General features: G+C 48.4%; 2 protein-coding genes across 2 annotated transcripts in view; one reads left to right on the top strand and one right to left on the bottom strand.

The window, feature by feature from the left end:
- LOC116587199 (basic proline-rich protein-like) overlaps positions 1–22411 on the bottom strand; it is a 132178-nt gene that overhangs the window by 3096 nt on the left and 106671 nt on the right. The gene's annotated exons all lie outside the window — the stretch shown is intronic.
- LOC116585489 overlaps positions 1–22411 on the top strand; it is a 25618-nt gene extending 3207 nt beyond the window's left edge. Inside the window, exons 2-3 of the mRNA XM_032334873.1 lie at positions 2521–2645; positions 21894–22411. The gene's annotated coding sequence lies outside the window, so the exon portion shown is untranslated. The remainder of the gene's footprint in view (positions 1–2520; positions 2646–21893) is intronic.

Raw genomic sequence — 22411 nt, 5'->3', positions numbered from 1 at the left:
GGTGCCTGTGCTCTGTAGAGTGCCCCCGTTTGGCCATGTCACATGTGCAAGGACAGAATCCTGCTGGCACAACATCCATATCAAAGGGGACACAGATCCTCATGACAGATGTTGTGAACCGTGGGGATCCCAGCACAGAGCTCAACACACCTCTGCCGCCGTCCCCCCGACTCCCTGCCTCTTCACAACTCACTGGATAAGACCAGGCCCTCCCTGACATTCCACGCAGACGCCACGACATATACTTCCACTCCAGCACAGCTGACTTTACTGTCACATCCCTGACAGCTGTGGGTCACCTGGACAGTCCTCTGACTTTCAGAAAACGATGCTAGGATTCTCACAACGGTCCACTATCAGAATGCAGAGCAAGGGGCGAATGACAAATGGCTGGTCTCCTGCAAGCCCTCCTGTTTAAACAAGGGGGCAGGTAGTAGGCTGAGCTCAGCTGGGTTTGTCGCTTCCATCACAGGGGGCTATCTTTGGCAGCTTCCTGATGTCAGCGAGCAGGGAAGGAGGTGCAGGTGGAGCACGACCACCTGGGGCCAGCTGGCCGGGAGACGACTGCAGCAGACGCCGAGGAGCAGAGGTGCACTGAGGACCTGACTCTGGCGTGTCACAAGCTAGGCCAAGTGTGCTGCCAGCACTGGAGCCTCGAAGCCTGGGAACGAAGCCGTACCAGAGTTTTCAAGGACACAAGCCTGCTTCTTCACCTTGGTTCTCTTTTTCTTTCTTTCTTTTTTTTTAAAGATTTTATTTATTTATTTGACAGAGAGGGAGAGGTCACAAGTAGGCAGAGAGGCAGGCAGAGAGAGAGAGAGGAGGAAGCAGGCTCCCTGCTAAGAGAGCCCAGTGCGGGGCTCTATCCCAGGACCCTGGGATCACGACCTGAGCCACCCAGGTGCTCATCTTTTTCTACTTTACTATGAAAACTGGCAAAGATACAAGTTGAAAAGAACAGTCCCTGAACATTCAGCTTCGATGCTCATATCCAGCCTCATGGTAACACTCAGACATTTTCTCCTGAATCATGTGAAAACAAGTCACAGACGTCTTGACACTTCAGCCCTAAATCCTGTAGCATACACGTCCTAAAAATAAAGCCGTTTACCTACATGACCACAATAAAATTAACATACCCACAAAACCTGACAATACCTTCCTTCTATCCAAAGCCTGGTCCACACTCAAATGTCCCTATCCTGCCCCATTTTCTATAGTTTTTTCTTAAAAGCATGACTCAGTCAAGGCTCATGCATTGCATTTGGTTTTGTATCTTGTTTCTTTAGTGAAAAACAATCGCTTCACCCTGAACTCTGTTTGCATTTTTTCCCTTGACACGGAGACACGTTTTTGAAGATACCAGGCCAGCTGCCTTGCAGAACACCCAACAATCTGGATTTGTCCATTTCCCCCTGATGTCCTTTAAAGTGTTCTCTATGCCCTGCTTTACAGAAACGAGGGTAAATCTAAAGGCTAGTTTAGAATCAGCTTAAATATTTTTGGTGAGACTCCACCGCGGATGATGCTGTTTATTCCACTGCCTCACATCTGGGAAGAGTAACACTGAGCACACACCAGAATCAGAGTGATCATATACATATGGAGACATACAAAAATATGTATATGTGTACATGTATTAATATGTATGTATTTTATGTATAGACAGAGACAGAGAGACAACTCCGTGGCCCTGAAGAATCAGAATTTTGGTGAGGGAACATGCAGGAGGGCTGGCTGGGCAGGGCTCTGTGTGTTTGGAAGAGCTTCCTGGGAGTTTTGATGGCGATGTTGAGAAGCCCTATCCTAAGCCATGTCCGGGAAGCTTAAAAAGTCCTTTACCAAAGGGATTGTACATCTAAGGAATATCTGCTGTCTTTCTTTGAAATGGAATCACATTTTAGGTAGGACAGCTGAAAGCATACAGCTCTGCAGGCCCTGGGAGCAGGACAGAGCCTTACAGAGAGGCCGCCCATTCCAGGAGGACTGACCGGAGCCTGGGGATGTCGTGAAGAGAAGGAGGAGCCATCTTTCCACTGACTTCAGAGCGCCCCCCCCTTCCAGAAAGGATGGCCCCGGGCGCTGGCCGCCTCCCTGGGACCTTGCCCTGGCCCAGTCTGCGGGGGGGGCAGCGGGCACTGGCGATACCGCATTGGGCAAAGGGCACTACATAGTGTGAGCTGGGATGGCGGGTTTTAAGAGCTTTGAAAACAGACTCCCGATCAAGCCTCAGCTCTACCACTGAACAGCTGTGCGTCCTTGGGCAGGCTATCTACACTGCCCCTCGGCCTGCCTCAGTTTCCTCCTCTGAAAAAAAAGGGCAGCAATCTCTTCTTCCTAAGGCTGCCGGGAGAAATAAAGGCGAGAGCATAGGCAGAGTGGTCAGCAGAGCCTCCTGTTCACTGTGCTCCACGTACCTTAGCTATTATCAATCATTATTAGAGGGCTTAATGATAATTTAACACATTAATTATCATCTCAATCATGTGGTCATAAGACTAAATAATGAATGTACTACAGTGACCCACGTGACTCGAATGACCAGCACGCTTCCGAGCAGACTGCATTTTGCGCCCACGTCACTGGAGCTTTCTTTGGCAGCATGGTCTCCAAACCAGGATCTTCTAGAAGCACAAGAGGATTAGGTGAGTAGAATTTATGTGCTTTTCACCTTCCAAGGGCTGGAAAGACCCTCCAGGAGGCTGATTCTTGAAGTGTGGTCCCTGGACCACCCCCCATCTCCTAGAGGGAGATGTAGGCCATCTGTTTTTAAAAACATTCAGCCCCTGGTCCCCACATGCTGCATCAAACTTTCTGGAGGTGTTGCCAGCAAGTGTGTTTTTAACAAGCCCCCCAGAGGTTCTCTGCACAGTGACGTCTGAGACCGGGTCAGGGCGGGGGGGCAGGGGAAACCTCACACTCGGGGAGGTCGCAGGCCCTGGCAGTGACTTGGAGCTGGGGAGGGGGCCGAGGAGAAGAGGCAAGGCGAGGGGTGCGGGTGAGGGGGGGAGGCCTTGCCCAGCTCAGGAGGACAGAGCCAGACCACCTGTCCTCAGCACAGCTCCTGACATCACAGAAGTCACCGGGCCAATGAATCTGCAGGGACCCAAGCTGCTTCCCCACTCACATGCTGTCCAGTGGTCTTTGCAGAACATCCAAGAGCTCAAGCGCCTGGGGCCTTCTCTGCAGAGCCCACCAGAAGCTCTCAGAACTGATGGACCAGGTTGGTCCAAAAAGCTCAGCACCTTGCACAGCTTTCAAAAAAAAAAATCACCTACCAAAGGAGGTTTTGCAAACTCTCATTTGCCCTGGCCACCTCCTCAAACACGCGGCCCATGGAAATGTGATCCTCTTGACAATGTTTAAGAAGAGGCCCTACTGCACTAATCCTTACGCTGGCCTGGCTGGCCTTGGAGTTCTGGTCTCCGTGTGCTCACATCTTCCTGCTCACGGCCACAATTCCTGCCTCGCTCCCTCCCCATCTCTGGTCTGACTCCACTCGGGGAAACTCTTGCCCTGGCTCTCAACCAGGACAATTCTGCCCCCTCCCCCTTGCAGGGGACAAGTGATGAGGTGTGGAGATATTCCAGGCTTGTCACAACTTGGGGTGGGGGTGTCTGTGTGTGCTGCTGGCAGCTAGTGAGCCAAGGATGCCGCTGACTGGCCTGCGGGGCACGGGCCAGCAGCCACTGAGAGGCAATGCCTAGCAGTGTTTATGGTGAGAACCCCTTTCTGGAGGTTCCTGCACAGAGCAGGCTTGACATTTGTAGGTGCAACATAAAACAGAGTGCGAAAGCCACTGCTTTTTACAAAGATCTAATGAGTAAGCCAAGTTCTACAATCTGGATGGACATTCACAGTATTTACTACATTAAGTATATTTTTAGTCGTTTTTCTGAATTTCTGTTTAAGGTCCACGCTAGTTTGTGTGTCCCAAGATGGCAAGCTGACAGGATGTGGATCCCAACTTGCTGGAGTGAAAACACTCAGGACAATGTCCTTGACCCTGCCTCTTCAGATCACACACACAAGTCAGCTATTGTTTTCAGGCATCTCTCTCCTGCAAATGGCAGAATGGGGCTCTCGGGAGATGAAGAGCAGGAGGTCACCCACTCCTGTCTTTTCCTCCCCAAGGGTCTTACACTACTGCAGACAACTGCAAGTGTGGCCACAGGACCTTTAATTCTCTCAGATTCCCCACCTCCAGAGCTGGACTGTCCACACCGTACAAGCTCGGGTGGCCTTGGCCACTCCAAGCGCCAGGAAACCTCAAGGACCTTCCCAAGCAGACCTAGGGAACGCGCAGGCATTCTGGTTACCACCTCACCCCAGCCTGACTCCCCCTACCAGATACCTTCCTCTCCGGCTGACCCTCTTAGCAGTGTCTGGTGCCTGACGGCCCCTCCAGGGCAGCAAGGGCCCACCTCCGAAAGCAACTGAACCAGCCTTTTCTTTCCTAGGCTGGGAGCACCCAGTGAGCTTGTGCGCACTGTCAAGTGTGTCCTTTAATTCCCTGCTCCTCACAACTCCTTCGTGATGCCCACTCTCGCTCCTCCTGTGTCTAATCCATCTGCTTGCTAAGCACCCATTTCTAAAGGTGCCATTTGGATACTTCCTCCCTGAGACAGCAGCAGCCAGAAGTAGCAGGTGTACTTGTCTGGTCCTGTTCTCTACATGACTCCTTCTTTAAGAGTTCTGAAGCCCATATACCTTATTTCTTAATTTTATTCCTTGTACAAACTTCACCATCTAAAAATCTTTAGAAAGCACGTCTTTCTTTACGGGTCTTCAACTCTGTCAAACAGGAGGGACGGAAGAATCCACCTCCAAGGCAGATGCTTATGTCTGATCTCTTACATGCTGTAAGCCGGGGCCATCTGCCTGTGGCCTCCATGTACTGTGCGGTCCGCATGTCTTTGTTTGGTTTGTTTCAATGGAATAGCTTGAACTTCAAGGGTTGCCTTTTAATGTCACTGTTGTATATCATTTTAAACTAAAGGTGTTTCTCAAGTTCATAATGAATTCTGTGACACCAGGCAAAATGTAAGTCTTAAAGTGAGCTTTGTTAGTTTTTTCAAGATCAATAAGGAAGTAGAGTGTTTTAATGGAGTAAAGTAACAAGGGATGGAAAACAAATTACTTAAAAGAACTTATGCATAAAAATCAAGATATATAACTTCCTTCTTCACGAACACCCAATGAACACCAGAGACTCCAAATGCCCTCTGTTTAAGTGCCTCAACTCTGAGAATAAATAACCCTTAGGAAACAGGCTTCTGGCCTGTCTAAGTGGACAGCTGGGCAGCCTCTCCCAGCACGGGGGAGCACGACGTTCATTCTCACAGCAACTGCAGGCTTTCTAGTCCCTTCCGTACAGAGGCAGAAAGAATCACTGCTGTTCACGAGATACAATGCCATCAGTCAGGTTCCCTTCCAACAGCTTGAGAAAAACCAAACATGATAAACGGAAAGGATTATGCCATCTGTTATTTCTGAGTCTCTCACACAAACCCAGAAAACCCAAGAATCAACTAGAACAAGAGTCCTATTCTGACTGGAAGCTTCTGTGGAAGCTTTTGTTGAAGACTGTATTATTCTTTCCAATACACTCTGTCTGTCCTTGGAGGAGGGCCCTATTTTCCTGCCCCACCCCCATGAAGCCCGACCAGAGCACTGCTTCGACAAACCACTGTGAGAAGTGACACATGCCACTTCTAAGCAGAAGAGTTTAGGAGCTGGTGTTTTGGTCTCCAGCTCGCTTACCTCTCCCCTGAGATCAAAAACCATTCAGATAGAGGCCTCCCCGTCAGCCTGGGTCCCTGACAGCATGAAGCACGGGCCCTTGATCTTTGATAAACAGGCAGTGTGGGCCCCAAACCAACCCTGTTGTTGCCAGTGCTGAGCTGTGAGGGGTGTGCTCCTGCTGGAATCCCAGTAGTTGCCTGTCCCAGCTCTCTCTGGGGTCAGGTTCAATTTCATTTCACCATCCTCTACCATATGCATGACAAAGAATTTCTGGCAATTAAACAGTTAGAAATGAGAAACACTAAAGCTTGGCCACTGCCTCAGGAGTGCTCACTGTACAATTCAGCAAGGTGAGCTACTCCAATACAGGATTTGCTCTTACTGTATTTATTTTAGGTTAATAAATGGAAGTACTAAGAAAAAAGAAAAATTCCCTTGTGAATAAATGAGGACATTTATAAAGTGACTCAGAGGACCAGCTTGAAGACTCACTTCCCACATCAGGCGCTTCCCCGAGGTCTCTTACCAAAGAGCCCTGAATCACTTGGCGCTGCCTCAGCGTTCCCTTCTCTGCTTCTATTTCTTCCAACCAGGGGGGTGGCTCTAGCCACCTCCTTGCAGCCACCAGCCAAGACAAAGGCTAGTCTGCTCCCTTCAAGCAGGAGAGCTCTGTGCAGAGCCTGAGAGGGAGACTGGGTCGGAGCGCCCTCGGGAGAGCCCTGCAGAAGTGGTCCAAGCCAGGGCATAGGGCTGCCGGGCTGATGTGCACCCTGCATCAGGGCAGGTCTCTCTAAGGAACTGGAAGCCACAGGGCTGGAGCGAGGCTATCGACTGACTCAGGAGACAAGAGATCCTTGAGGGGATCAGAGGGTAGGACTGAGACCCTGAGGCTACAGCTGCTGAACAAGAGGTCAAGGCTGCTCAGGATGCAGAGCTGTCGAAGGTGAAAGAGAGAGAGAGAGAGAGAGAGGATCAGGGAGGCATAAGGTGGACACAGTGAGTCCCCAGGGTGCAAAGAGCCATGATCACACTTGACATTTTTTCAGGTAATCTCTCCCGTGAGAATCAGAATATTCCTCCTAGGAATGTGGCCATTTTGGAGATGGCATGAAGGTGAAAACTGGTGGCTTCCATGAGGAAGACTTCTAACAACTCCTGAGAATATCTGTCATTTTAAAAATGAAGTTTTTAATATTTCAGTATTGCCTCTTTTTGAACCAAGTCCTTTTTTTTTTTTTTTTTAAAGTAGGACTATGGTATCATTTTATGAACTGGAAACAGTCACTGGTAGTTAAAAACCAGCAAAAACAGTTCTTTCCTTGAACCTCCCACCCTTCCACTGGCACTAGCGTTATTAAGACAAGAAAACCAGGGCGGTTAATGTTCAAGCTGGGCCTCGGTGCCAAGGTTCTGCCAGCCATTAAGGAGGCGATGGTGTGAGCAGAAGTGCCACAGAAACCTCCTCATAGAGGCCAAGGGGATAGCACAGATGCATGACTCAGAGAAAGGGCTCCCACCTGTGGACCGAAACTCCACCCAGGAACTTCCTGAAGGGCACAGGGGAAGAGCTGCTCCTCACCTCGGCCAATTCACCCAGAAACCCCTTGAAACAAGCCCATCGCAGCTCTACCAGCTGCCATCTGGTCTGTGCGCAAACCCCTCAGCAGAGTGATGCTATTTCTAATCAGCCACTAAAATATATTATCAGTGAACTGGGCCTAAAGATGCAAGACAATCCACATCCTTAAAAACCAAGAGGATAGTCTGGGATTTACCCGAAGACCAAGACAATGCTAGTCACTGCTCACCTTTTCCTTTGCAGACTTATCTATTCTCACTGAAGTTACTTCTGTTTCTAACCGGTATTGCTAAACAGCAGTGGAATTTTTAAAAATTTTTTGAAAGAGTTGAAAGAAAAGGCCAAAGGCTGGTGTAGACCACGCTCATATTTCCAAGAGCATCACCGAAAGGCTCACACTCGTTTTGTATTACTTCACTCACATCGACACTGGCTTTCTGCAGCTGAAGATACAATCTGCAGCCCATAGTCTGAACTCCTGCCCCCTGCCCTGCCGCCCCAGACAGGTGTGTACACACCTCCTGAGTGCCAATGAGCTTGGGCAAGGGATGGACACCAGCATAAGGCTTTACGTACCCAACACACACGCAGTTTAGACTAAGACTAAGACGTGCAAGGCAGGTGCTCACCAACATGACTGTAACTCTAGGCATCAAAAATCTCCACTCTCTAGAACCTTCCTTCTCTCATATACTTAAGACCCACGAACTACTGTGTGATCGCGAATGTGCACACCTAATTGCAATGTCAGATTTTCTGAAACCTCTAAAAAACTCAGCCAGCCAGATCTGTAGACTGCAGCCACACCCAGTTCTTTAACCGCTGTCCAGTTCAGTGACTTCACAGCCAGAGATCAAGCTACCCAGCATTTTTCAACTTTCCCTAATGAGAATGCCAAATTCAAAACCATAAGCAGGTTTAAACTTCCTTCATTTATTAACTGGAGGAATTCCCCAGATATTTAGAATTCAAACTGTTTTGGAAACAGATGGGCTTAAGCATAGCTCCCGAAGGGATACACACACTTTGAGGAAAAGTATGCTCAATACACAGCTGCCAGCAGCTTCAGGTACTTGCAAAGGGAGAAGAGTCCCGAAATGCAGGCAACAGCTTTGGCCTGCACTGCCAGGCTCGCCTAACGACTGAGGAATGTACCAGGCGGAGGAGGCCCCAGGAGCTTTCCTCGCTGCACTCTAGGTGGAGACCGTGCAGACTCAAAGTTCAAGATGGGCAGGGCAAACCCCTGAGGTGGGAAGTCCAAACCCTTGTACTTGATCATATGACCCGGTACTTTCTTTCTGGAAACAGGGATTTACTGTTATAGTTTCTAACAATAGTGAGGCATAGCAAACAGAGAGAAAATTCAACTGGATGTCTCAGAAAAGAGTAAGCATCGGAAGACCAGGCTGCTTAAAAAAACAAAAGCAAACGTGCTGGAAAGACTGGGAGCAGAAATGGCATTAGGGTCACTTCTAGAAGACATGCCCCAGCCCTCAGTTCCCCAGCTTCTCCCCTGGAAGGGCTGATTACACAGGGTGGGCCAAGAGGAAGCCTGTCCTGGTTTACACACCTGTCCAGTGCGAAGGACACCAGGTGCCACTGTGGGCTCCTGCACCAGAGTCCCCAGCACAGGTCGGCGGCAGAACCGACAATGCTCTGTAAGAAAAGGGTACAAGGCAAGAGAGCCTGGGGGAATCAGCAGAGGGGAAAAAAAAAAAAAATAGATTGTGTTTGGCTAGGTAATAAAATGGGGCATCCCCAAGATGCTGACACATATTCCGCTGAAGTCGTGAGAACTGACAGACTTCATGACAGTAAACCATTCCCCACAGTCCTGATCACCGCAGGCCTCAGGAGTACACACCCTCACCTGGCAGAGAAAGTTCCTTCCCAGCATCCCCACTGCCAAGCTCTCCCGTAAGCAGGGCAGCTAACAGTTCCCGGTTCCAGCATAAAATGGGGGGCTGCACAGTGTTTTGGGGAGGGTCTCTCAGGCTCACGCACAGGAAGAGGGTGGGCTCACCCACTCAGAGTTCCTACAACACCTGTGGCTCAGCCCTTGCAGACCAGTGAGATACCCTAGAAAGGCAGCACCAGGGAGGGATTCGGTCTGGGGCCAGACTGCCTGGATTTAAATCCTGGTTTTGCCACACCCTGGTGGTGACTTCGGCAAGACGTGCCTCTATGCCTCAGTTTCTGTGACTGCAAAACGGGGTGCCAACAGAACCTACCGCAGAGGCTTGTCACGAGGCTCGGCAAGCTGAAAGAAATCACGAGCTCAGACAGTGCTTGGCTCATGCTCTGTGTTCCCGGCATATGGCCCACCCTCCCGAACAGGATCCAGCGCCCCCCACCTCCCGACCTGCACCAGAACGGCCACTTCTGGGGTTGTGCCCGAGGCATTCCTTTGGCCATTTAGGGCCTCCTGTTCTCGAAAGCCCGCCTGGCCTGCAGCCATTTGCGTCACCTTCAGACAGCAGCCTTTTCCACGTAAAAGTAGTCGCAGAGCAGGCAGGGTGCAGCAGGGAGCCAGGTCTTCCTTCAAGGCCGTCACCCTGACCGTGACCAGCCCTGTGCCTGTGGAGAGTGAGGTTCATGTCTCTAAAGTGGGCTGATCAGAGTATCTGCCTCACGAGGTGTCACAAAGGGGGACGAAACCCATGCAGGGAAAGTGAGGCATAACCGCAAACCCTCACTAGGGCGTAGGAAGCATTATTATTATTATCATCCTATTGGTCAACAGTTATTTTTCTGCTCTCAAAAGGCTCTTTGTCTCCACGAGGCCACAAAAAATGATCTTTGAGCACCGGAAACTCTCTACGGATTGAAGCTGGCCCAATGGCAAAGTAAAAGGTGGGAAAAAAGCACTGGACGGGAAGCCAGGAAAACACAGGTGCTGGTGTCGGCTCCCGCCTAACTGGCTGTGAACACACAGTGAAGCACTCCGGCTTCACTACTACTCAACACTACTCCGGCTTCAGCAGCTCAGGCACAAAGCGACAAGGGTGGGCTTGCAAACCACCACAGTCATTTCCAGTGCCATAAGGCGATCACTTTAAGCACCAGACCACCTCCTACCACCGTCTCCCAGACCAGGGGCTCCCGTGGAGCGGGCGGCTCCCCGAGTCCTACTCTCCTCTAGTGGGAGGCCAGTGGGGGACTGGCAGAGGGGAGACGCGGCAGGAAGGCCAAACACAGTGGTTTAAAGGTGGTAGGAGAGAGGCATGTGGGTAGCTCAGGTGGTTAGATGTCCGACTCTTGATTTCAGCTCCGGTCATAATCACAGGGTGGTGAGGGCAAGCCCCACTCCCGGCTTCGTGCTCAGCAAGGAGTCTGCTTGGGATTCTCTGTCTCCCTTTCCCTCTGCCCCCGCACTGGCTCGCAAACAAACAAACAAACAAACAAAACCGCAGAAAAGAAGGTCACATCCAATCACAGTGCTGAGTAGACCAGGGGCTGGGGGACATGCTCTTGGGCAGCACACAGGGACTTGTCCAAGGGCCAAGGTTGGAGAGTGTGGACTAGACTGGCTCCTCTTCTCATTGACTTGTTTTCTCCACTCCATGGAGGAACCCAGCAGCTCTGACCTTTCATTTACAGCTCCAGAGTATCTCTCTCTCTTGGAAACATAGCAGAGCCATCCCCACTCCAGTCTTTTGGCTAACAGCCAAACAAATGAGGCCCTCTCCTGTCCTTAGCTTCAGAGAGGGATCCTGTAATCAAAGCCCCCTTATTCAGTTCTGAAAATCCATGGCCATAAAAAGGGTGCTTTCTTTCTTAGGTACTTTTGCTACCTGTCCTAGACAAATGAAACACTTGATCGTGAAGAATTTCTTGGCCATACAACAAACAACACGATAGAATACAAAGTTTTCATCGTTTTGCAAGTATTTATAAGTGGGTTTCTTACCTATTTTAGGGAGGGTACCAGCTGATTCACCAATGCTCCTTAGTATGAAGTCTCCAGCTGGAGAAGCCAGCAACAGGAGATGCTCCTTTGGAAGGAGTTTAGTTTCAGGCAGGAGTCAAAAGTCACATCCCTTTTATTTCAAAACATAAACCATATGAAACTGTCCTACAAAATTAATGTTTGCTGCTGTTTATTCTCTGTTCTTTGGTGAATTATTAAAGTCAGGCAAAGTAATTCTCTCCTCAGTTATAAATGGCCCCAGAAGGCTGATTTGCATCCATCCAGGGGCACTTATTTTTGATAAGTACTCTTATTAATGATCTAATAAAATGTCTTGTTTTGTTATGATCAACCAAGTGATTCAAATGATGTTTAAAAATTCAGCACTCCAACCCAATAGCCTGGTGATGAAGCTGCTAAGCTGACATTAATTTAAAGTGATTTTTAATTTTCCTTGGTATTATCAGTGAGATCATGGATGGATAAAAAAAAATTTTTTTTTTAAATTTTGGTCCCATTGCTGTCAAAGACAATCTTTTACCAAGATTCAGTAAAACTGATCTGATTAGAAATGATAATCACAGATCGCAAAGGCCAGGGGTAAGAGGTGCTAGTAAGATAAATTATTTGATAATCACAGATAGCAAAGGCCAGGGGTAAGAGGTGCTGGTAAGACAAATTATTTGGTGGGTCAACCACAGACATCCTACATTGGCAGGCAGGCTGCAGGCATGGGCAATGAAAATAAAGCGATGTCAACACCAAGAATAACACTCACGAGAAGAACACATCCATTTTCACGCCTCCTAACTTCCTGACCTTTGTTCCCAAATGCCCTATAGCAGAGGTGGCCATTCACAAAGCAAGGGCGAAACCCTGTCGTGCCTCTGTGATCCGGGAAGGAATAAAAAAACGCCCTGCCCATCTGGAAGGCCAGCTACGTGTGGGTGCTACGAAGCTGATGAATGAGTTGGGCACACACACACACACACACACACACCTCCCACCCCTGTGGAGAAACCCAGGGCCCGGAAGCTTAACAAGACAGAAGTAATGGATTTCGGAGGTAATGCTGAACCTGTCTGTATTCTGCAAAAATAGCTCTTCCTTCTCCTGGAACCCAGAATAGATGGTTGCCTGATTTTTTTTTTTCCTTCACCCTTCTTCGAAAATAATGCTCTTTAATCTCTGCTAAAACTAAAGCACTTAATAAGGAGTCTCGTTCTGCCAGCTCCCCAAACCAGAGAGGTCATATTCATATGCTTTTATTTATCCTCATCTATCCCTGGGATTAGCAGCCGGGCTCACTCAAGCTCTCAAGAGGTAAGATGAGACAGTTCCTTCCAGAAACTAACACCGTGTTCAAGATGTGACGCCCAAGATGTGCAGAGCAACATACTGGGTCACGGAGGAGTAAGGGCGGGATGGGCGGAAGGAGACAGAGAGAGACACTCGCTGCTCTCAAGGGGAATCAAGAAACAGAACACACACGCTTGGGCCACTGAGGGGCAGGACCAGCTCTGAGAACTCACCGCGGTGGACCAGGGCGGGCAGTACTGGACGGGGAGAATCTGGAGAAAACTAGGATAAGGTTTTATCAGGAACATAATGACTGGGAAGTGAATCGAAGGGAAAACTGCAGTTGGGGAAAAAGAGAGGAGGGTTATTCCTGCTTCTGCCAGACAACCCCAGATGGCTGGAGAAGAACACTTCTGAAAGGAAGGCTGAAGGGCTGGACAGCGTGGACACTCCTCATATTCTGAGCAAAATCGAAGTGGTGGATAACCTTCCTGTTTTGGGGACCATAGAAGCAGAAATGGTGGCTAAACGGGAGAATGAGATTTCATCCTGGCCTATCTGCCAGCTATTTAGCATGATGAATTTTAAACAAAAGAATTAAAATTAACCTCTATGTTCTAACAGCCCCCACTTCCCCATTCAAATTCACCTTTTCACAGACAGGATTATTTGTGAACTTTTCATAATGCTTTCAAGGAACTAGGATGAACTCTGAATCTGGCTTACGCATCCAAATTCTATCAAGAAACAGACTCGTAGAACACGTTGGGTTTAGGCAGTTTCAAGAGACAAACACGCTCTGTTGGACATCAGGCCCGTAGTGTTTTCGGAGGCTCAAGCGGGATGTCCCTGGCAAGTCTGCTCTGCCCTCACCTGCTTCTGCTCCAGAGGGCAGGGCCCCTGGGGCCCGAAACACCCGCACAGGTGGGACTCGTCAGTCACAGAAGCAGCTTGCACTTGACAGAGTGAGTGCATATTTATTTTTGGCTCAGGGAAAAACAAATGACATTAGGGGAGGAGTTTGTAAATATAAAGTGTGATCCCAAAAAGGAATTTGCAACCCTTTCGACAAGCTGTCCCTTCCTGCTAAGTTCTCTAGGAGCTCCTGACCACATGGGACACTTTCAGGAGAGGAAGGAAGAAGGAGACATCAGTGGATATGATTGAGAAAACTAGGAACTTTGTATCTTATGTAAGACACAATTTAATTGGGGACAAGAGTCCCCAAATTTCCTCATCATTAAGAAAGAGAAGTTGTACCAGTCTGGTATTCCTCAGAAACCACGCAGCCAAACCCCAGACCAACGGGTGAATTGATCTCATTTCTGAGAATGAAAGATCCTATTCACACACCGTCAACATTAACTTTGTCAGTCTGTGCATGTGCCTGGATCTGAGCCATGGCTGGGACACTGAAGCAATTAGTCCTCTTCCTCCACCTGGTCATGGGCTCGTGAGGTGAGGGGTGGGGGTGGGAAAGTCAGCAGGGAACTCAGCCCCAAGTTGTCCGTGAAGAGGGTGCCCCATGCTCAGGAGGCAGGCGAGGCCACGGAGAACAGTGCTAGCACATTCACTGTTGTGTGACACAAGGGGGTGCAGGCAGGAATGTGACAGGAAAGACAGCAGGACCCAACTAGTGAGGGGCTGGATAGGTCTGGGATTTGGAACTTTGTCCTCCACATGATGAAGAGGAATAATTTCACCATCAAAGTGAACAAACCAGGTTTGCCTTTTAGAAGATCACCTCCAGGATACCTGTAAGGGTTAAGCCAAGTAAGGACGCACGTGCCCTGAGTGTGTCTGTGTATGCACTTCACTCGCTCGCAGGCAGAGGGGCACGCAGGCTCTGGGGAGAGCTGGTGATCAGCAGGACAGTTCCGAGGGGGCGGTGGGGCCCCGGATCCCACAGACTGCCACCAAGAGGCCAGGCAGAGCCTGTGCTTCAGTGACCGCCTGCCAGAGGCCACAGAGGAAGCTCGTGCATCGAGCCAGGGGACAACTGCTCAGAGTCGGAGCTGCAGCAGTGAGAGGGGCAGGTCGGAGAGGAGCGTCAGACGTGGCCTAGCAGAGTGTGGAGGTTGCTGGGAAGAGGAGTCCTGGAGGACTCCCCGATTTCTGCCCAACCACCTGAATGCTTCCATTCTTGGGAGCAAGAACACAGAAAGAGGGACGTGCGGGCACGACTGTGCATCTAGTCTGAGTCAGGAAAAATCTGAAATCTTGGGGGGCATACAGCAGGTGCTGAGAGACAGAGAGACATGGAGCAGTCCGAGGAGGAGGAATGAGGGGAGCATGTGTCCTGGGGAGGGGACCGTGTGTCCTGGGCGGGAGGAATGAGGGGAACATGTGTCCTGGGGAGAAGACCATGTGTCCTCAGCAGGCGCTGAGAGGAGATCTCAGAGCAAGGAGAGTATGGGATGCTGGGAAGGTGCCCTGGGGATCTGAGGAAATGGCCAGAGAGACAAGGAGCAGTCCAAGGGGGAGGAGGGAAGGGACCATGTGTCCTGGGGGTGTGGTGGTCAGCAGAGACCAGAGGCAGACCCTCCGCCGTTCGTGTCCCACCAAACAAACATTTCATCCTAAAAAGTGGCAAAGAGATGGCTGAGCAGGAAGAGAAAGTGAGTCTCACCCTTGTGTGACTTGCACTTCAGAATGTCGCACACAGCGTATTAGCTACATGCTCAACATGCCAGCCCCAAGCATCTACTTGAGAGAAAAGAAAAGTCCCAAGGAGTACTTTATCTGAGGAGTGATTACAACAAACAGTCAGTACAAGGTCACAATGAGGAAGAATGGGAACAATACAGCCCTGTCGATGCGGCTGGGGGGCTTTGGAGTGTGGGGGGGGGGCTGCAGGGAAGGAAATGAGCTGGACAATGCACAGATGTCTACATTTTCGCTGCCAGCAGCTCAGACAAACAGGAAGACCTTAAACTTCTCCAACTGGGAACGCTCGGTTTTGCCTGATGAGCAGGGGGGCCGAGCACATGACTGGAACACAAAAACAGACGGTTGTGATTAAGGCTGCACTCCACACAGAACCTATATGCAGCCTCGCTCACCCAGAAACTTGAGCCCAGCTCCCCCTGTGCCCAGACCACGTTCCCGTGGGCCTCCTCCCCGGGCTGGTCCATGGGGCTTGGGGGGTGGGGGGCTGTGAAGTCCTAAGAGCAGCACCGACGCACGGGACCTAACCAGGCCAACATGCTAAATTTCACAATTTCCTGCTGATAACTAGCAGAGAACCTGTGTGCATTAGGCTGTAAGCAGGATCTGACAAGAAAATGGCTGGCATAATCATCCACGCGAGGGGCTCTGCGCCACTGACTGTATCACAACACAGGTACAAGAACTGTTAGAAATCCTTCCCATTTCACAAGTGAGGAATCTCACGAAATATTTTTTCCTTGTAGAAGGTTCTATATTTTTTTCTCCCTCTTGAGTAACTATGCAAACAAGGAATATTTCTTGAAGTAACTGAAGTTTCAGAGCCTCCCTGGGAAGGTGCTCCTTACTGTTAAACAGAAACGCTGTCTGCTCAAACCATAGCAGGGTTTCTCAAGCTCAGCACCTTTACCATTTGGGGCTGGATAGTTCTTTGTTAGCAGGGCTAGTCCTGCAAGTTGTAGGATGTTGAGCAGGGTCCCTAGACTCCTCCCACTATATGCCAGTAGCACTCTCCCAGTTGTGACAGTAAAAAGTGTCTTTCGAGACTGCCAAACACCCCGGAGGGACAGTTTGCTCTAGAAGGTACCCATTTGTGGTTAAGGCCCAAGACCTAGACTGAGATGAGGTTCAAGCCCTAGGTATGGCACATACTAGCAGAATAAAGTTGGGCAAGTAATAACCTCCCTATGCCTCAATTTCCCCAGCCATCAAATGGGGTAATACTACCTACTTCACAGAGTTGATATGAAGATTAAATGAGAAAATGCACACAAAATGCTTTGCACAGAGCCCAGCACATATCAGTAAATGATATCAGCGGCAGTGTTTAAGGAAGAGAGCTGTAGAGCCATGACTTTGGAAGACAGAATTGAGCATGCCACTCATTTGGCCATAAGGTAAGACAAACTGCCCACAGGGCAGACTCTAAAGACTCTAAAGAGTCTGTATGAGGGCACTTAGGGCAATTATGCTAGAAATACAGCCACTTAATAATACTAACCTTCTGTGATGGGGGGGAGAATAAAGAGAAAAGAAATGAAATAGAAAAACTGCTATATACCAAAGACAAATTACCTGACACAACGTGGAAAAGGTAAAACTTCACACCTTTGAAAAACTACCTGGGCCACCAGTTAAAATAAAGAGCAATCTGGGGTGTGGGTACAATGGTAAGAATGAGCACCTTAAACAGCTGAAGATGGTGGCCCCTGGGAGACCAAGGGGATGTCCTCAGTCAATGCAGCCAGGAGGACAAACAACAAGGAGGCAGGAGGGTGCCCCCTGGACAAGAGCAGTCTCACAGCTTGTTCCTGTCAGTACCGCGGGGCCTGTTGCCGAGGGTGGCAGAGCCCCCATGGCCTCCCAAGGGTCCAACCAGCATCGAGGGCCGCGATGTGGAGCTGCAGACAAGGATCTCGCCTCCTAGACATTCCTTGGCCCTCAGCAGGGCTGGCAGGACTTCACGCTGCTGAGTGGGAACCTTCCTGGATCGGGAGAGGCCTCCCTCAGCCGCTGGCCCCGCAGCCCAGCTCCACCACCTCTATACACACGCACAAGCACACACAGGGACACGAGAGCACCTCTCCTGCTCAGCCAGCATGGCCTCTGCTTCCTAGGCAGCCTGGCTTTGGACTCAAGAATCAGAACGCAAGCACAGAGTCAACCAGCATCCGAGCTTTCTAGGGTTTGGCAATAGTGACTTTATCCAGTAGCCGGAGTCCGAAAGAAGCTGTTCACAACAGTCATCTGACTCACTGAGAATGCAACACTAAATTGGAGATATCTCCTAATTAACCATTCAAAAACACAACCGAGCCTTTCTTTGGGAGACAAAGCCGGCAAGTATGTGCTCAAAGACCTCCTTCACTGCCTGTTTTCTGACCGGGGTTTCCCATGTATCTCAGTGACACACAGTTGTCTCCTCTGTCATTCAAATGCACCATGTTTTTTCTTTTCTCATTAAAGGAAACTGAATAACAGTAGTAGGCTTGTGCGCAGAGTGGAGGGCTGCGCCCATTAACATTCAACAGTGTGCCCACACATGCATCATCTAAGCCTCGGTCTTGTCCACCCAAAAACCCAGTGAAGGCAAGGGCCGTTTTACCCTGATATACTATGATGTTGTTGTCAGCTAAATGCACTCTAAGAACCAAATGAGGAAAACAAGACAACCCTCCATTCTTTCCTGAAGGAAGGCCACACAGCACCCTCCGTTTGACCCCAACATCCAAAGACATCACATGGCATTTACATCCCAGGGTAATTTGTGTAAGATTAAAACTTCTTCAGCACAACTTAAAAAGCAAAATATTTGACATCAGTACAGTACCCAATGCACAGGAGAGGTTAGAAATGAGAAAAACAGTCAACAAATGGATAGTTAACTTAAAATATCCTAGGCAATTTTGACACACTCCCGAAAGTCGAATGCTAAACTCACTTTGTCAGAATTAATTTGGGAAACATTTAGTCCTGCTTGAAGGAGAACTGGACTTCCCCAGCCAACATTTTGTCAAGTCACCGTTTCCATAGTTTGTTCCTGTCAGCGTTCCATCTGAGTAACTAAGTATTCCTCTCCCGCCTTGGCTGGGAGGACTAACATGGGGCCAAACCCCTTGGAGACAGAAAAACAAACGAACCCAGTTACTAGGTTTTAAACTCAGTTCTGTCTGGAAATCAGGAAGCAAGATCAAGCTTCAGGGACGCTCTTAGGCTGATGAGATTTTTTTTCAAAAGTTCAAATGAGAAGTCGTCCAGAGCTCAGAAGTGCAGAAGGCTAAGAAATGGCCATGAGGATGGCCTCCTGGGGGCACGATCGGCCTCCACTGCTGGGGACAGTTTTTGATTCCAAAGGATCAGAAATTTGGATCCGTGTCCTGCCTTGTTATTTCCCCTGACTCTTCTGTTGTTTGCAAATTTCATGTACGTCTCTGCCTGAACACGGATCTAGAGGGCCAATTTCACTGTACTTCTAGTGGAGCAAAGGAATGGAAGATTTTAGGTTTTACCTCATTCATAGGGAAAGAAAGGAAAAAATGTTGTGAAATGTACAAATGTCCTTATTACAACAGAACTGAAAAATGTCATTCAACTGGAAAAATCAGCTATCGGCAATCCCCCACGCCCACCCGGCTCCCTCCCACCCTAGCTTTATTAGTTCACATACACGAAGCTTACTGAGCTGCCCAGCTAAGAATGTGAAGTCACAGTGCTTCCGGATCTGAGTCCTGAAGAGAGCAGACAAAGGACGGGAGCTGGGGTCACGAAGAGTAACATCTAACATTCACCAGTCTCAGCTTTCCTGTCCTCCTGTTCCTCAGTCCTCATGACCCTCTCTCTCCATTTTCTGAATCCGACAGCGGCCAGGACTTTCCATTCGTTTCTGCTGATCTCTGAACCACAACCATCTGTCTACAATGCGACCTCCCTCTAGGGTACCTGCGCTCCCAGAAACAAAACCCCGAATGTTTGAACCCACGCGCTTCATGTGGTACACCTACCGGGCAGACTGCCTTAACTTGGTTTGCACACCCCCTCCTTGATGCTCTCCGGCTGTTCTTACTGTCCTTTACTGTGCGTTTCAGTTCAGTGTCACGTCGTGCGTGTGCAGCAGACCACGCTGATGGTCCTCACAGAGGGGAACGTGCCATGCTGCGTCTGGCGCGCCCAGCGGCTGGACTCCTGTGTGGCTTCCAGACCCGCGTCGCAGACGCAGACCCTAAGCTCTGGGCCGTGTGGGCAAATCAATGAACACAGACGTTTCCACTCAACATCCAAGAGGGAGCTTGGATGAGAGAGATGTACTTCTATTTTAACAGTGTCCTATTAACATAACCTGAAAAACTACTTCAGAAATGTGTTCTTCAACTGGACACGACCAACCAAATGTTAATTAGCACGGCCCTGTCAAAGGCTAGCACCTTCATACCTGAAAATTACATGTTTAACCGCACACACACACAAAAAGTTTACTCATACCGATACCTGGAATCCTGTAAGGACTGAAAAGTACTTTTCCTGGTGACCTCATTTAACTGCCACAGCATTCCTGTGAAAGTATGGAAAGAACTGATAAACTCCAGCACTCTTCCCTAAAGCGTGAAGCTTCCAGATGGCCTTGGCCAGGTGCTGTATGGTGTGGCTAACCAGGCCCTGATGCGGAATGGAGCCCTGCCTCAGCTGGATGACGAAATGCTCACAGGTTTAAAAGCAGAAAGCATGACACAAGGAGACAGGTGAGAGGATTTGTGAAACGAACCACTGAACTTTCAAAATACTATATATTCTCAACAAGGGAAATCATCTGACAGACTGAATCATGAATTTGTGCAGTGCAGAGAATTTACAAAAGCAGCAAGGTATGACTCATAGCCACAAAGTGTTTTGTAACATCCTTGTAAAAATCCGCCTTACAAATGTTGCGGCTCTTCCAAAAGCACTTGTCTTTTTGTTTTAGGTATTCACTCACTTAACAATTTGTCAAAAATAATTTATAAAATCTACCTGAGGTATAATTTCTGGAACTAGAAGAAGAAAGGGAGAAAAAGAAACAAAACCCCATACAGTGGACTGTTTGGATCTTATTTTGCCTACACCAGCAGTATTACCAAAAAGAGAGATTACCATGTCATTCCTTCTGATGCTACTAAGTCAAGCCATAAGATCCAATAAGCACTTTGTTTTTAGTATAATTACTCAAGGGCACTCCAATTCATAGCTCAATACCATCAGTAGGAACTTTTCTAAAACTACAAATAATTTTGTCAAGAAATTTTATTTTTTAATTTTTAAAAAAAGTTTTTATTTATTTATTTGACAGAGAGAGAGAGAGAGAGAGATCACAAGTAGGCAGAGAGGCAGGCAGAGAGAGGGGAGAAGCAGGCTCCCCGCTGAGCAGAGAGCCCAATACGGGGCTCAATCCCAGGACCCTGAGACCATGACCCAAGCTGAAGGCCGAGGCCCAACCCACTGAGCCATCCAGGCACCCCTGTCATGAAATTTCAAACGGGTTTCTCAGAAATGCCAGGTAATTGTTAAAAGTTACCCCCACCCCAAATTCTAAATTCTCTGCTCAAATTGTATCATTAGTACTTAAAAACAGCTAATTAACTGATTTTGGTTTTACATACACATGTGACCTTAGTCAACTGTTTTTCCAGTACTCCTTTTGTGGAGAAGGTCATAACCGTTAAGGTCCACATGAAACCAAGCTGAAAGATAAGGAGTCATTCTGAGAGGTATGTCTATAAATAGAATCGGGAGCTGGAGAGTGTAATCTTGGTACAATGTCTTCATCAATCTCTCTCCTGATAAGGACCCATCGTTTAGTGAGATCATGTGCCCTGAGTTCTAGAGCAACTGGTAAGATGTTGAGTCAGTGGTTCTTCGGGAAGTTTCCAGCTCCATGGTTGTTGACTCTGTACTTACTGGGCCAGACATTATTAACCACTTTTATAGCATGAACCCCAAACTGACCACAACACTCACACGGTCTCACCCTTGGTTACAAACCACACCTAACCCTCCTGAGAATTTCACATGCAGATACAAAGATGCTGGTTCATGGTGACTCTCACAGGACTGGGGTTGTTTCTGAGCAGTTCTTGTGTGTTAGGAATAATGCCCCCACAGCCCTGCCTGTCAGTGGTGTCCCCTCAACCACGAGTGACTCATTTCACAATCAGCAGCCATGGATAAGGACTTGAATAAGCAATAGGTCATTTCTCGTTGGCAGACTGTCAGGTTCCCTCCCAATATCCATTCTCCTCTTCTTCACGTGGAATACCTATGGCCAGGAAAGTAAGATACTCTCCTTGAACTCAAAATTTAAGGGGATGCCAAAAACTGATTAATCATGATAAATAATATTTTAATATGCAATCTTATAAAAACAAATCAATTTCAAAATCCACAATGAACTAACATAAAATTAAAGACTAGGTCAGCATTACCAATTTTTCCTTTTACCTCAGACGCCAATATGGCACTATAACATTGTATTAAAATATCATTTATCTTAATTATTGGGTGTTTTGGTGTACTTTTAAATTATGCACAAACGTGAGTGGCTTACTTACCTTACCATATTCGTTTGTGGCCCTGAAAGGAATCATATCTTAATGGTAGGGGGAGGGTAGGTTGGCAACTGTGTCCAGCTTAAAAAAAAAATAAAAATCTACATTTCCTTTGCAGATGGGGTGGCCAGTGAGACTTAAACGGACAAGATGGGGAGAAGTTTCTGGGAAAGCTATTTAAAAGGACCTGCTCTGTCACACAAACACACACACACACAAAAGCAACTATGTGAGGCGGAGAATGTGTTCATTAACTTAGTGGTGGGAATCATCATGTTGTAACCTTAAATTTATTATTTGTCACTTATACATCGATGAAACTGAGGGGGAAAAACACCCTGATCAGAACAAAGTACCCGATTCAGCTCTGACACTAGCTTTTCCCCTTTGGGGAAAATGACCATGAAAGCTCTGCTGGGGACTTACCACATGATACACCTGGTACTAGTGACTGTGGAGCAAGAGGACAGAAGGCACCTGCATCCGTGACAACATCCTGATCAGCCTGTCTTGGGACTCCTTATTACCCGAAAACAACACAACTCCTAGTTCGCTTAAAGGACTATAAGTGGGCTTCCGTTCACTGGCAAGTGCCGCTCTCAACGGACTGACTAGGACTACTTTAAAAAAAAAAAA

Source organism: Mustela erminea, chromosome 3 (genome assembly GCF_009829155.1).
Source record: "Mustela erminea isolate mMusErm1 chromosome 3, mMusErm1.Pri, whole genome shotgun sequence".
Lineage (NCBI taxonomy): Eukaryota > Metazoa > Chordata > Mammalia > Carnivora > Mustelidae > Mustela > Mustela erminea.
This window is presented reverse-complemented; position numbering and strand designations above follow the sequence as displayed.